Consider the following 12,502-nt stretch of genomic DNA (forward strand, 5'->3'; position numbering starts at 1 on the left):
AAAAATATCAGGAAAATCCCCAAATATTTAGAGATTTAATAACATAATTCTAAATAATAAATGAGTGTCAAGACATCTCAAGAGAAATTTTAAAATATTTTTGACTAAATGAAAATACAACATCAGCTCACGGGATACAGTGAAAGCAGTGCTTAGAAGAAAATTTATAGTGTTGGATGTATATATTAGAATGAAGAAAGATCTAAAAGAAAAAGATCTAAGCTTCCACCTTAGGATACTTAGAGAAGCAAAGCAAGAAAAACTTAAAGCAAGCTGAGAAGAGAAATAATAAAAATTAGAGCCAAAGTCAATGAAATTACAAAGAGAAAACAATAGAGAAAAATCAATGGACCCAAAAACTGTTTCTTTGTAAAGCTCAATAAAATTGATAAACCTCTAGACAGGTGAACCATCTGAGGCACAGAAAATTTAAGTGACTTGCTCACATTAACACAACTAGGAAATGATCGGTTCCGGATGTGAGCTTGGCAATGTGGTTCCAGCATCCTGAGCAGTAACCACCGGACTTTACCGTAGTCCCACCAGTGGTGTTGTCTCCCCCTTCCACCATGGATTCCCTCTCCCATAGCACCCTTCCTTCTCACCTTCTCATAAAACTGTGATTGGCCCTTTTCCTTACCGTCTGGACACAAAGCAACACCCTTTAACACAGCACTGCATCAACTGAAGAAAGTCAGCATTGAAGCTGAAACCAACGTGTCATCCCTGACCAGGTCTCCATCTGCCCCAAGGACGTTTTCACTTCATAATCACCTAAAAACTATTCACTTAGCTCCTGCTAGTTGCTGGGCACTCTTTTCTAAGGTTATTTTGATGAGGATCTAGAAAAGAGAGAGAGTCAGAGACAAAGAGAGGCAAGGAGGCAGGAAGGAAGAAAAGTTTTAGTCCTTTGGAGGCAAAAACTCTTTCCACCTGGCTTTCTCAGGAAACTATGGCCTCCACCCTCTTCTGTGTAGTTGTATCCTGAACATCTGCCTTTCAGCCTCTCAAAGAAATATTAGAAAGAGGAGAATGGTCTCAGACATCTTGCTCTGTATAGACAAGGGGCATGCTGCAGTCACTCATTTTTGCACTGAGATTGAACTCCGCAGTCTCACATCTATATTCAACAGCTAATAAACCTCTCTAGCATTCAGTGAACTGGCTCTAAGCTGCTGGAGAAGAAAAACCAGTCATTGGAACATTTACGAATGACTGAGCCCATAAAGTGAGTTACAGTTTGATTTACGAGTTAGATTCTACTTTATCATTAGTCCATCATGACTCCATCACCAGCAGTAAAGAACCTGTGCCTGGTTTTCTTCCTTATCCCAGTCACTACACACAGAAATAGGGGCAGACTCCGTCCTAAACAAAATAAAGTGAAAGAAAGTGTGCCAATGGATATTAATGAAAATGACAATTATAACAATAAATATTAGTTAAACAAATAGAACAAAATATTTGGTTGGACACTGGCTTCCTAGCACAGGATGTGCAGATAATGTAGTGACTTGTAAGAGAATTTGGAAGGAAAAGTGTCAAGTCAGCTCTCTGCGAAGTTTGAGATTCGAGATGAGGTCAAGTGTGGCTTCTGGAGAGAGACTGCTGAGACTCAGTTTGAGAGGGCTAAGGCGACAATGTCTAGGGAAGGTTCTGGCAGCTTTTCCATGAAATGAGTATATCTCAGGATCTGGGCTAGTCCCTTACAAAGATGGTACTACAGATGGTGCACCCACTGAATTAGAAACTATCCCATCAATAGTTTCAAAATCCCGTCTTATCCTCTAATTAAATCTTAAAAAAAAATCATGGATGAAAACTCAGCCTCCCTGCTCAAGCTTACAACAGTTTTGGTTTCTTTTTTTCATGAATTAGAACACATTCAACCAAAAAACATCAGAAAAGTGCTGTCCAGGAAGACACTGGAGGTTTTGGCTCAGCTTTTGAACACCCAACATGGGGTACTGGGGTGCCCTGAGGGCAGCTGATGTTTCCAGGGGTAACAGAAAGATGTGAGATCTAGTTGGCAATACTTTTAAGAGGCTTTTAAAGAAATCAAAACAAATCTGGTCATTTAATGATGGAGTAAATAATAGATGGGAACCAGAGAGAAGCATTGCCAATGGTCTCATTTGTAACATTCTTGCAGACCTCGTGTTCTTCCTCAGATCCAAATGTGCCCAGAAATGACTTCCTCAGAACACTGAAGGTCATCCTTTCTCCAGAATGTTTACTATTTAAGCAAGAATATCTCCAAGCAACAGTTACAAATTTTGCTGTGCCATCTTCATCAATATACAAAAGTCTATATATCCAAATGTCTATACCTTCAGTAACAAAACGATTACTCTTTTATAATATATAATACCACCATTCTTTGAACAGTTATTAGGTGTATGGCATTCTGCCAAACAATCTGTAAGTAGTAATCTCAACCCATGCAACATCCTCTGTGAGGTGCTAACTTTTATCCCTACTTTGTAGATGTGCAAACTGAAGTTGAAGGAATTTAAGTTCTTTTCTCAAACTAGTCTGCAATGGCATTCATGGTAGAGATTGAATCTGGACCCAACTTAGCCTTATTTCAAAGCCTCTGCTTTTCCTCTTTTCTCTCTCTCTGCATTAAAAAGAAAAAAAAAACACCTTTGTGGAGATGTAATTTATACACAAAAACCTGCCCATATTTAATGTATACAATTTGCTGGACTTGGACATATAAGTACACCCATGAAGCCATCACCACAATCAAAGTGATAAACATATCCTCACCTCCAAAAGCTTCCTCCTGCCCGTCTCCTCCTACCAATTTAAGTGTGTGTGTGTGTGCACGTGCACACACGTGTGCATGTGTGTGTTTGCATGGTAAGAACACTTAACTTGAGTTATACTCTCTACGAATATTTCAGTGTACAATATAGTGTTGTTAACTAGAGGCACTGTGCTGACAGTAGCTGTCTACAACCTATTCACCCTGTGTAACTATACAAATTCACCTGACATAAGTTAGGATGGCTGTTATTAAAAAACAAACAAAAAAAAGTGTTGGTGAGGATTTGGAGAAATCGGGATCAGTTGGTCCCGTCCCACTTGGGACATTTGGAGGAGCTCTGCTAGTCCCCCTGTCTTGGATGTTCTGCCCCCCATCTTTGCATGACCAGCTCCTGATCCCTCAGATTATCACCTCCTTAGGCATCCCTCACCACGCAAACTGAGCGCACCCTTCTCTCTTTCCAGCCTGCTCTCCATCACATCACCCCACTTTGTGTCCTTTACCACAGTTCTAAATATCTAAAACCAAATATGCTCATTTTTGTTACTTGTTTCTTTCCTGTCTCCTCCCACTAGAATGTAAGCCCCAGAAGAGCAAGAATCTCGGTTTTTTGTTCTGCTGGGAGCCGCACCTGGCACAGAGCAGGCGCTAAGAGATGTATTGGTGGAATAAGGGATGAATGAATCCCGGAATCACAAGGTGCCCTCCTAGGATCTAAAGCATGACTCCTGATGTTCTCAAAGAAACAGCGACTCTTGCTGAAGCCAATTTTGAGCCATACCTGGAAGCAGTTTCCCTCCAGTCTAAATTCACGTTTTCTTTTTATTTGTGTAGATCTGAAATGCTACCACAGAAGATCTGAAATACCCAGATCTCAAGTGCACCATTGAAGCAGGTTTAAAACTAATCCACAGGAAGACACGGAACGTTGCAATCACCCCCGAGAGTCTGCGCGTGCGCCTCCCCGATCATCGTGCGCCTCCCCGATCACCCTCTCACCCCGACCACAAGCGACTGCTGAGCTGACTTTTGTTATCGTGAGTTCATTTTGCCTGGAATTTCATTTAAATGGAATCACACTGCATGCACTCTTTTGTGTGTGTAACATGCACAACTCAATATTTTACTTTTTAACCCAGCACCATATTTTGGGGATTTTTCCACGATGTGTACAGTGGTTCATCTCTTTTTGTAGCTGAGTAGTCCTGGTATGAATGTACCACGATGTGCTTATCTGTTCTCCTCTTGGAGGACATCTGGGCTGTTTCCAGGTTTTGTTTATTATGAATAAAGCTCTAGGAACATTCCTCAAAGAAGCTTTTGGTGGACATGTGTTCATTTTTCTTGGGTAAATATCCAGGGGTGGAATTGTTGGGTCAGAGGACAGATGTGTGTTTAACTTTTTAAGAAATGGCCAAATAGTTTTTAAAAGTGATTATACCTTTTAAAGTTCACTTTGAATTCCCTCAGACTGTGCTGTGAAACCCTTAGGCATCAGCTCTCTAGAGGTCACCCGCAAGTACAGACACAAACAAATATGATAAGCCAGAGAGCTCAGACGGAAGCTCCAACCCTGCATCCTCTTCTCCAGAGCCCTGCTCCTTTATCTCTCTGGTGCTTGGAGGAAAAGGGCTTGATGGTCCTCATTACAGGGGGAGGTCACCGTGCCTTTGGGTCAACTAGTGTCTTACTCTTTTCCACCATGGGCTTCCTTAATGAGTAGAAAACTAGAAGCCAACATTCTGTTTTGTGTTGAGTTTCCTGGCCCATGCTTTTAAGCAGATAAAGAGGGGCACAGGCCTGGGGTTATTTCAGGCTCTCAGAGAGATGCAGAAGGCTGTCCCTCAGAGAAAATGGGACAACAGCTCATGTATCATGCATATATTTGAGTTTCCAGGTGGAAGGTCTAATCTGAGGATGAATTTCCCCCTCATTCATAGCCACTTTTTTTAGGCAGATGGCTGATGGCAGTGGCATTGGGGGGGACTGTTTAGGAACTTATTTCCCATCAAGACTGAATAGTTTTACCTGGTCAAGTCCCAAGAGGAGGTAAACCTAATGCTCATAGACCTCTCCAGTTGTCAACGCTCAGTCAGAGAACATTCTGACATCTTTCAGAATCTACCCATGAAGACCTATGGATGTGGGGGAGGGTATAGCTCAAGTGATAGAGGGCACGCTTAGCATACACAGGGCCCTGGATTCAACCTCCAGTACCTCCTCTAAAACCAAATAAGTAAACCTAATTACCTCCCCACTTAAAAAAAAAAAAGCCCTATGGATGGCTTCAAGCATTCTTGGGAGATCCACCTTTCTGGTGTGTGATGGGAAGGGTCCAAGCACTGAGGCCCTCAGTGACTAAAGCACAAACCGACCAGAGTGAGCGGCCAAGGGGGAGGCAGCAGCATCATGAGCATCCAGTCCCCCCCAGACCATTGGAGCCCAATTCTATTCTGGCCTTTCCAGGCCTCTATCAAGCCCCAGCAGCCCTAAAACACCCCCTGAAGTCATTATGGGGGAGAGGTTGAGTTTCCCAAAGGCCAGAGGAGTCCTCAGAAACCAGAGAAGGGCACTGACCCTCTAGAACCTGCCTGAGGCCGAAACAAGCCACCGGGATGACCAAAGGGCAGTCCAGTTTCTCACAGTGTGCTCCAGCTTGGACCTGGGCTTCCCAGTCTTCTCAGAGCTAGAAAAGACCCCCAAGACTTTCTGAGTCCAGGGCTGGAATATGTTCAAGACGGCCCCCTCCGAAATGGTCACGTTTGCTGGGATTGAAGTTTTCCTGCACAGTTGTGGTTAAACTTCCTGTCAGTGATAAATTTGTGGTTGAAGCCGCCTAGAACCCTCTGAATGATTAGGTCTCTGGTCCTTGATGCCTAAGGTTTGGATTCCCACAGCTCTGGCCAGAGCCACCTTGGTCTTTGAGGTGAAAAGTAAGGGAGTAATTATATATCCCATTGTTCAGACCTAGGCCCGAGTACTCGATCAGGCTGTTAAACTGTTTTCACTCTCACTCTGGACATTTCATAGCAAAGTTCACCTTAAAAACAGGACAGACTCTGCTTTCTAAAGGCACCTTTAGGAAGACTCTGAAAACAGGATAAATGGTACATTTTCTCTATAAGCATTTATTCCACCCTCCGAACACCCAAACGTAATGGGTCAGGGAAGAATCCAGGTGCTGCTCTGGTTGGATATAAGTAGTTATCACATGCTATTTAGAGTGTGTGGTAGGATTTCTTGGCGCCTACTGAGTCATGGAATTCTGTTTCCAACAGGCTTTCAGCAGCCGTGGCTCTGAGTCATCTGCCCGGTGACCAGAAGCTGGGATCCAACATCATGTGCTTCCCAGATAATGAGGTCAGATGTACCAGACCCACTGGGAGCCTGATAACGGGCTTATTAACATCCCTAAATGATAACACTTTTGATTAAACTTCACATCTCTGCCTGTCCCCCCTCTTATCCCATCTAAAATTAGAGCTGGTATTTTGATAACCATGCCCTTGCTTGAACTTTAAGATGGGTCAAGGATAGGGAGAGTCATGATGTCCCTAGACTGTTACCTCCAAGGACAGGGGGTTTTTTGGGTCACAAAGCCTTATACTTTAATTCAAGCCTTGCTGGCTTTTTTTCCCTATGGAGTACACTTAGATTTTTTTTTAAGCCAATAATCTATAAAAGGAGGCATAAGGTTTAGACACAAAAATCTTGTGCTTGGCAAATGCCAAGCTTCTGCTTCTAAACCAGATATGTAAGCTAACAGAGGCAAATTTATATCACTGTGCTTCAGTTCTCCATCTACAGGATGGGAAGAGGGCTACTTCCTGAACTAGTGTAACGATCACAGAGGCTAATAGACACAGGTCCCTTTGCGAATAACAAAAGAAGCATGTTAACTACAAGGTACTATTATCAGACTTATCATTCACGTTCCTACCTAGGTTTTCTTTTTTGTGGCAACATTGCTTCGATCTAAAACTGTAACTGCCAAAGTCAACTGGTCCCATTTTAATTTCAGTGTTCAAGACATAAAATATAAGAGAATTTAGAACTATCCTCTAAAGTAACCCTGGACTTAGGAAAAGAAGACGTTCCAGAGACGACAGACAGCCCTAAAACTCCACGAACGTGAGGAGACAGGCCAAAGGGCAGACTGATGAAAACCAGACGGCAAGCGGAGTGAGACAGGATGCGGGACATCAGGATGATAGACAGTGTCCGCAGTCACAGGGGAGAACGGGAAAGAGGAGGTCTAGGTTCTCCTGTCACAGAATAGTGTTCAAGGCATCCCCGGGGAGGTAGGTTAAAGTGAAGGTGCAAAGAAAAGACTAGTGGGGAGGCCCTTCTAAAGAATAATGAAACAGTTCAGGTGGAAGATGGCTGGCTTTTGGACAAGGAGTTGAACACAGGTTGAGGGAAGACAGAAAGTTAAAAAGAAATCTGCACAAAGACTCATTAGACTGAGAAGTAGAACAGGGACGAGACAGAGGCTCCAGGCTCAGCACGTCATGGGATGATCACGAGGAGGTTGCAGAGCAGGCGTGGTGGCCAGTGAAGGAGCAAGAGAAGGAGAGAGTGAGATGTGGGAACTCAATATCTCAGAAGAGGGGAAGTCTTACTGATGAAAACGTGTGCATGGGTGAGGGTGATGGAATGCGGAGCTGGGGGCGCCACGGAGGAAGTCAAGGGCCTAGAGGACCAGGGTCTTCCCTGAGTCCCCACATTGTGAGAAGAGTCTCCCAGGATGGAGGTGGGACTTCACGTGATGATGCACACAGGAACCAAAGCTTCCCATCATTTTGGAGGCCTGACCAAGACTTCAGAAGCTGAGAGAGACAAGGAAGTTAAGGGACTGGTATAGACAATGACAGGGCCCAAACAGAAGAGAAAAAGAGTCGGGGCTGGAACGCCAGCTCTCCTCTCACTCCTGACCTCTTCTTCCTCATCCCATGTTCAGACACAGGCCCGGAAATGGTGAAGAGGAAGAAAGATTAGCAGACCTGAAAAGACCGCAGATTCATGATGCTTTCCTCAGGCAGTCGGGGAGGGCCTGGACTGAGCGGGAGGGACTGTTCTGTGACGAGATGGGGGTACAGGGGACTCTGGTGCCCATCCCACGATGCCAGAGGGGCCGCGGAAAGGGCTGGGTGTGGGGACAGCCAGGGAAGGAGGAAGAGGAAGAGGGACAGAGGATGAAGCTGGGTGCGCAGAGGGGCTTGCACTGGCGGCTGCGTCTGAGCAACAAGGACGGGAAGCCAGGCAGAATGAACTGACCCCAGGGCTCTGAGTGGAACTCCCAGCAGGCTGACCCCTCAGGCCTTCTCAGAAACCCAGATGACATAAGGATTCTTTTTTTTTTTTCAATTGTAGTTGATGTACAATATAAGCTACAGGTGTACAACATAGTGATTCACAATTTTTAAAGGTTATAATCCAGTTATAGTTATTATAAAATATTGGGTATACAGTCCCTGTGCTGTATCCTTGTGGCTTGTTTATTTTATACAGAGTAGCTTGTGCCTTTTAGTCCCCTACCCCTGTCTTGCCCCTCCCCCCTCCCCCTCCCCACGGGTAACCATTAGTTCGCGCTCTACATCTGTGAGCGCATGTGGCATCAGGATTCTTAACAGAACATTGGAGGGTGGACTGAGGTGGGGACCGGCTGAGAATCCCTCCCACAGCTAAGCTTAGAAGCGGGTCTTTTACAAGTTCCTCAGGGGACAATGGATTTGGAGGTGCCACAGTTTCTTTTGCCCCTTTGAGCAGGACATAGCTTCTGAAACACCCACGAGGCAGTGACCTCCAGCCAGCAAGTGGGCCTGCCAGCGGTGACCTGAGGTCAGCTCTCCGATATCAAAGGCCTGACAGAACACAATGCTGGCTGTGTCTTGCCATTAGGTCTCAGATGATACATTGGCGAGACTGATTCTCCTCCTGCTCTTTTCTCCTGCTTTCTTGCTCCCTTCTTGCCACATTTGCAACGCTGTTGGTGACCTTGAAAAACTGTGACAGCCTAAATGCCCAACAATAGGAGCATGGTTAAAGAAATGCTAGTGTCTTTGCGCTTTGGGATACTGAGAGGCAATTAAAGAAACAGGGCAAACTTGTATGTGCTGTCATGGAAGGATCGCTAAGATGATTGTTGGGTGAAAAAGGGGAATTTGGCAGGATAATGACTGGTGTTCGAGCAAGTTTTTGGAAAGAAAGTGAAGGAGGGAAAGAAGGAGAGAGGGAGGGAAAGGAAAGGAGGATGGAAAAAGGAACTGAAAGAAAGAGAAACAAAGAAAGGAAGGGAACCCATATTTGTGTATACTCTGTGTGTGTTTAGGTGTTTGTGAATAGAGAAAAATTCCACAAAAATATGGAACTGATCTCACTGCAGACTTGAGGGAGGTTAGAGGGAGAGGGGAGAAAAGAACTTTTCCTACTCACGCTACACATTTCTGCAATTCTGGAATATTTTTCACAACTATCATTATGTATTACATTCGTAACGAAAGATACATACAAGTCTATAACCGGTTCTCTCGAGGCCGGGTCTTTCCCGCTCTAGTGCACAGTCCGGTTTGATTAACTTTGGGTTTGGGCATGATGGAAAGAAGCCACGAATGTTTACTCATTGAAGGCCCATTGTTTGGAGGGACTTAGAGCGAGGGTGATGGAAGCAATTTGCAAAACCACTCAGCAGAAACAGGAGAGTGCTGCCGATGAGTTGGAAAATTGTTCTGAACAATTCGTGAGGCAGGTTAGTGGCCAGGCTGAAGCTGAGAAATTTGAACTGCCTGGCTGTTGTATGCCATTTCCTATCTTCTGCTTCTGAGTGCGAGCTGAAATGATTAAAATTTAAAATGACCTAAGCCGGCAACTTTCCCATTCTCAAATGATGAATTGGAAAGTCACGCACAAACAATTGCAGGTTACAAGGAGTTGCATCTGAAACCTATGCTATAAATATTTTGAAAAGTGAATTCAGTTTATTTTCAAAATACTTAAAAGGTGAAGTTTTTTTAAAACTAATTTTCCCACTTGATTTGTTTTCAGGATTTTCCACCCAAAGGCTGGGTGAGCCACCTTTCCACACAATCACTTCAAAACTTGTTCGAGTTGACAGCAATGATTTCTTCTTATATTAGCTTCCTGTCTAAATATACCACTGAACAAATTACTGCAGACAACTTCAGTGTTAAAACAGCTCTCTGTACAGACACCATCTCTCAAACAAGTGTGAATGAGCTGCACTTGAAAATTCATTCCTTGTCATTCTGTTCCAAAGTCAAGGACACGGCACTAAGGCCCCTGTCCCAGGTCTCAAGAGAGGAAAACGGCACAAAATGGCAGGAGGCAAGGTCTGTCCTCACAACCAGTCTCTCACACACTCTCCTTTGCCCCATTTGGCCCGGGAAGTTGGCTCTGTCTCCGCTGAGGCCTCTGCCCCGCCCCTCCCACCAGGCCCGAATTCTTCTCCCAGAGTCTCTGAAGGTTTCTTCTGTGAAGTTAACTAGTACATTTGAGAAACCAGATCAGACAAAAGGCTATTCAGGAAGGGTAAGTCCCTCCACATTTTGAGAAAGGGAAAGAGCTGAAGTTCATGCAAAAATCGTAGACATTTCAAATTGCAAGAGACTATGAAAATCTTTAAATTCCATTCCCTCCTTTCAAAGCTGAAGAAACCAACTTCCTGAGAGCCATGTGACTGAGCAGGACCAAATGGTTATTTTGTGGTCAATTTGCTACTAGATAGAGATTATCTTCATCTGGACCCAGATATTTCTGGAATATTTTGGTGATACTGAAAACATGATTGTATCCAAAATGCAGTAAATTCACATTGTATCCCTCGCTGAGTGATCAAAGAATAACAAAATGCGATGTCTTGGAATCTGCTTTTATCCTAAGGCTTGAACATTAATTTATTCATTCAGCAAGTATTACCAATTTTATGCTGGGTATTGTTCAGTGTTGGGGGAAAGGAGGGAACAAAAGGGCCACTGGAGAGTTTCAAACAAAGAAGGGATATGATGTAATTTTATAGGACCACTCAAGTCACTGTGCTGAAAATAGACCATGAGGCAGGGGCTGGACGTCAGCAAGGATGGGAGAAAGAAAACCAGTTAGGACGCTGTTGCAATGAAGGTAAGCAAGGATGGTGGCTTGCACCGAGGTAGGAGTGGAATGAACGATATTTGGAAGGAAGAGCCAGCAGGATTAGCTAACACCCTCATATGAATGTAGGAGAGAGGACTAAGTCGGGGATAACTCCAAAATATTTGACTTCAGCAACTGCAAGAATGCAGCTGCCACTAACTTGCATGGGAGAAACCAGAAAGATGACAACCGAAGGACAGAATTTGCTTGGATGGGGCATACTGTTGGAACACCCCAGAAGACATTCAAGAGCAATTTAATAAGCACAATTGGACCTAGGAACATGGAGTTTAGAGGAAATGCTGGGTTGGATACTTCCAAACTTCAATTTTGAAATAAAGAGCTTAGTTAGAGCTAGTTATCACCCATAGAGGCTGTAACAAAGCATTTTTCACTAGACTGTTAGTAACTATTGTATTTTATTGACTCAACCAGTACCTATTCACTGGGCACCAGGCACTATTATAGGTTCTTGAGGGTATGAAAATGATTATGGTCCTTATTCTAGATGCCTAAATCTAGAGAAGGAGACAAAAAAGTAACAACAGAAACCTGTGATGCTATAAATGCTCAAAGAGTTTGCTCGTGCGGCCAGTGAGGACACAGAAGCCGACATGAGAACTACCCCCAGGAAGGCCAGAGATGTGTCTGAGCAGAGTCTTCAGGGTTGGGTTTGAGTTTTACAGTTAGACAAGGGCATTTTAGGCAAAGACCACGTGCACAAAGGCATGCGGGGGGGGGGGGCAAGGAGGGCGGAGCTCATCCTGGGACCCACGGAGACCAGGCCACGTAGGGGGAGGTGACTGTGAATTGCAGGTTGAAGAGAAAATCATGGGTGTGGTGCGTGGAAGGCATGATGCGCGGGGTTGCTATGCTACCTCAGAAAGGAAGAGGGAACAAACACAGGCAGGATGAATAAAGACACACACGTCCGTGCCGCGCGGCCCGGCTGGGCTCTGCTGAGCTGCACTTAATCTCCTGGTGGCAGAGGAGGTGACCCTGCTGGCAGCGAGGGAGGGACAGGTGCCAGGAGCTGACATTGGCTTGAAAGGGTGCCCTTCAGAAGGTTCGCCACAGTTCCTGCGAATTGGGCCAGCTGCTGTGGGGGCCGGGTAGCAAAAGACCAGGCAACTGGGAAAGGATTTTGCCTCCATCTGCCAGGATGGAGGGCCACTAGCCAGCTTTCACTGGAAGAGGGGCTTTCATGAGCTCTTCCTAAGGGGCTTCTCTCTCCCAAGAGACTTTGGTAGGGAATTATGCTTGGATTACACTCAGAGAAGTTCATCTCATTTGGTAGAAATGCATCAATGGGTCACAAGCCTGTGCAGGGAATGCCGGTGCAGCTCTCCCCCAGATCAGATCACGTGAATGGCTAACTACTCTTTTTCACTTAAGACTAGCCTGAGAATGTGAGATTTCTGTCCAGTCTCAGCCTCTGAGAGTCAGTCACAAAAGAAGTGCTTTTGTTCAGGATATTACAGAGCACTTACAAATATTTGTCACATTTGCACAAAGTGTTAAGATTTAAACACTGTAGAAAGGATCACCTATTAGAACTGTGTTCATTGTGACGTGTGTGTG

The sequence above is a fragment of the Camelus ferus genome, chromosome 8, assembly GCF_009834535.1.
Source record: "Camelus ferus isolate YT-003-E chromosome 8, BCGSAC_Cfer_1.0, whole genome shotgun sequence".
Taxonomy (NCBI): Eukaryota; Metazoa; Chordata; class Mammalia; order Artiodactyla; family Camelidae; genus Camelus; species Camelus ferus.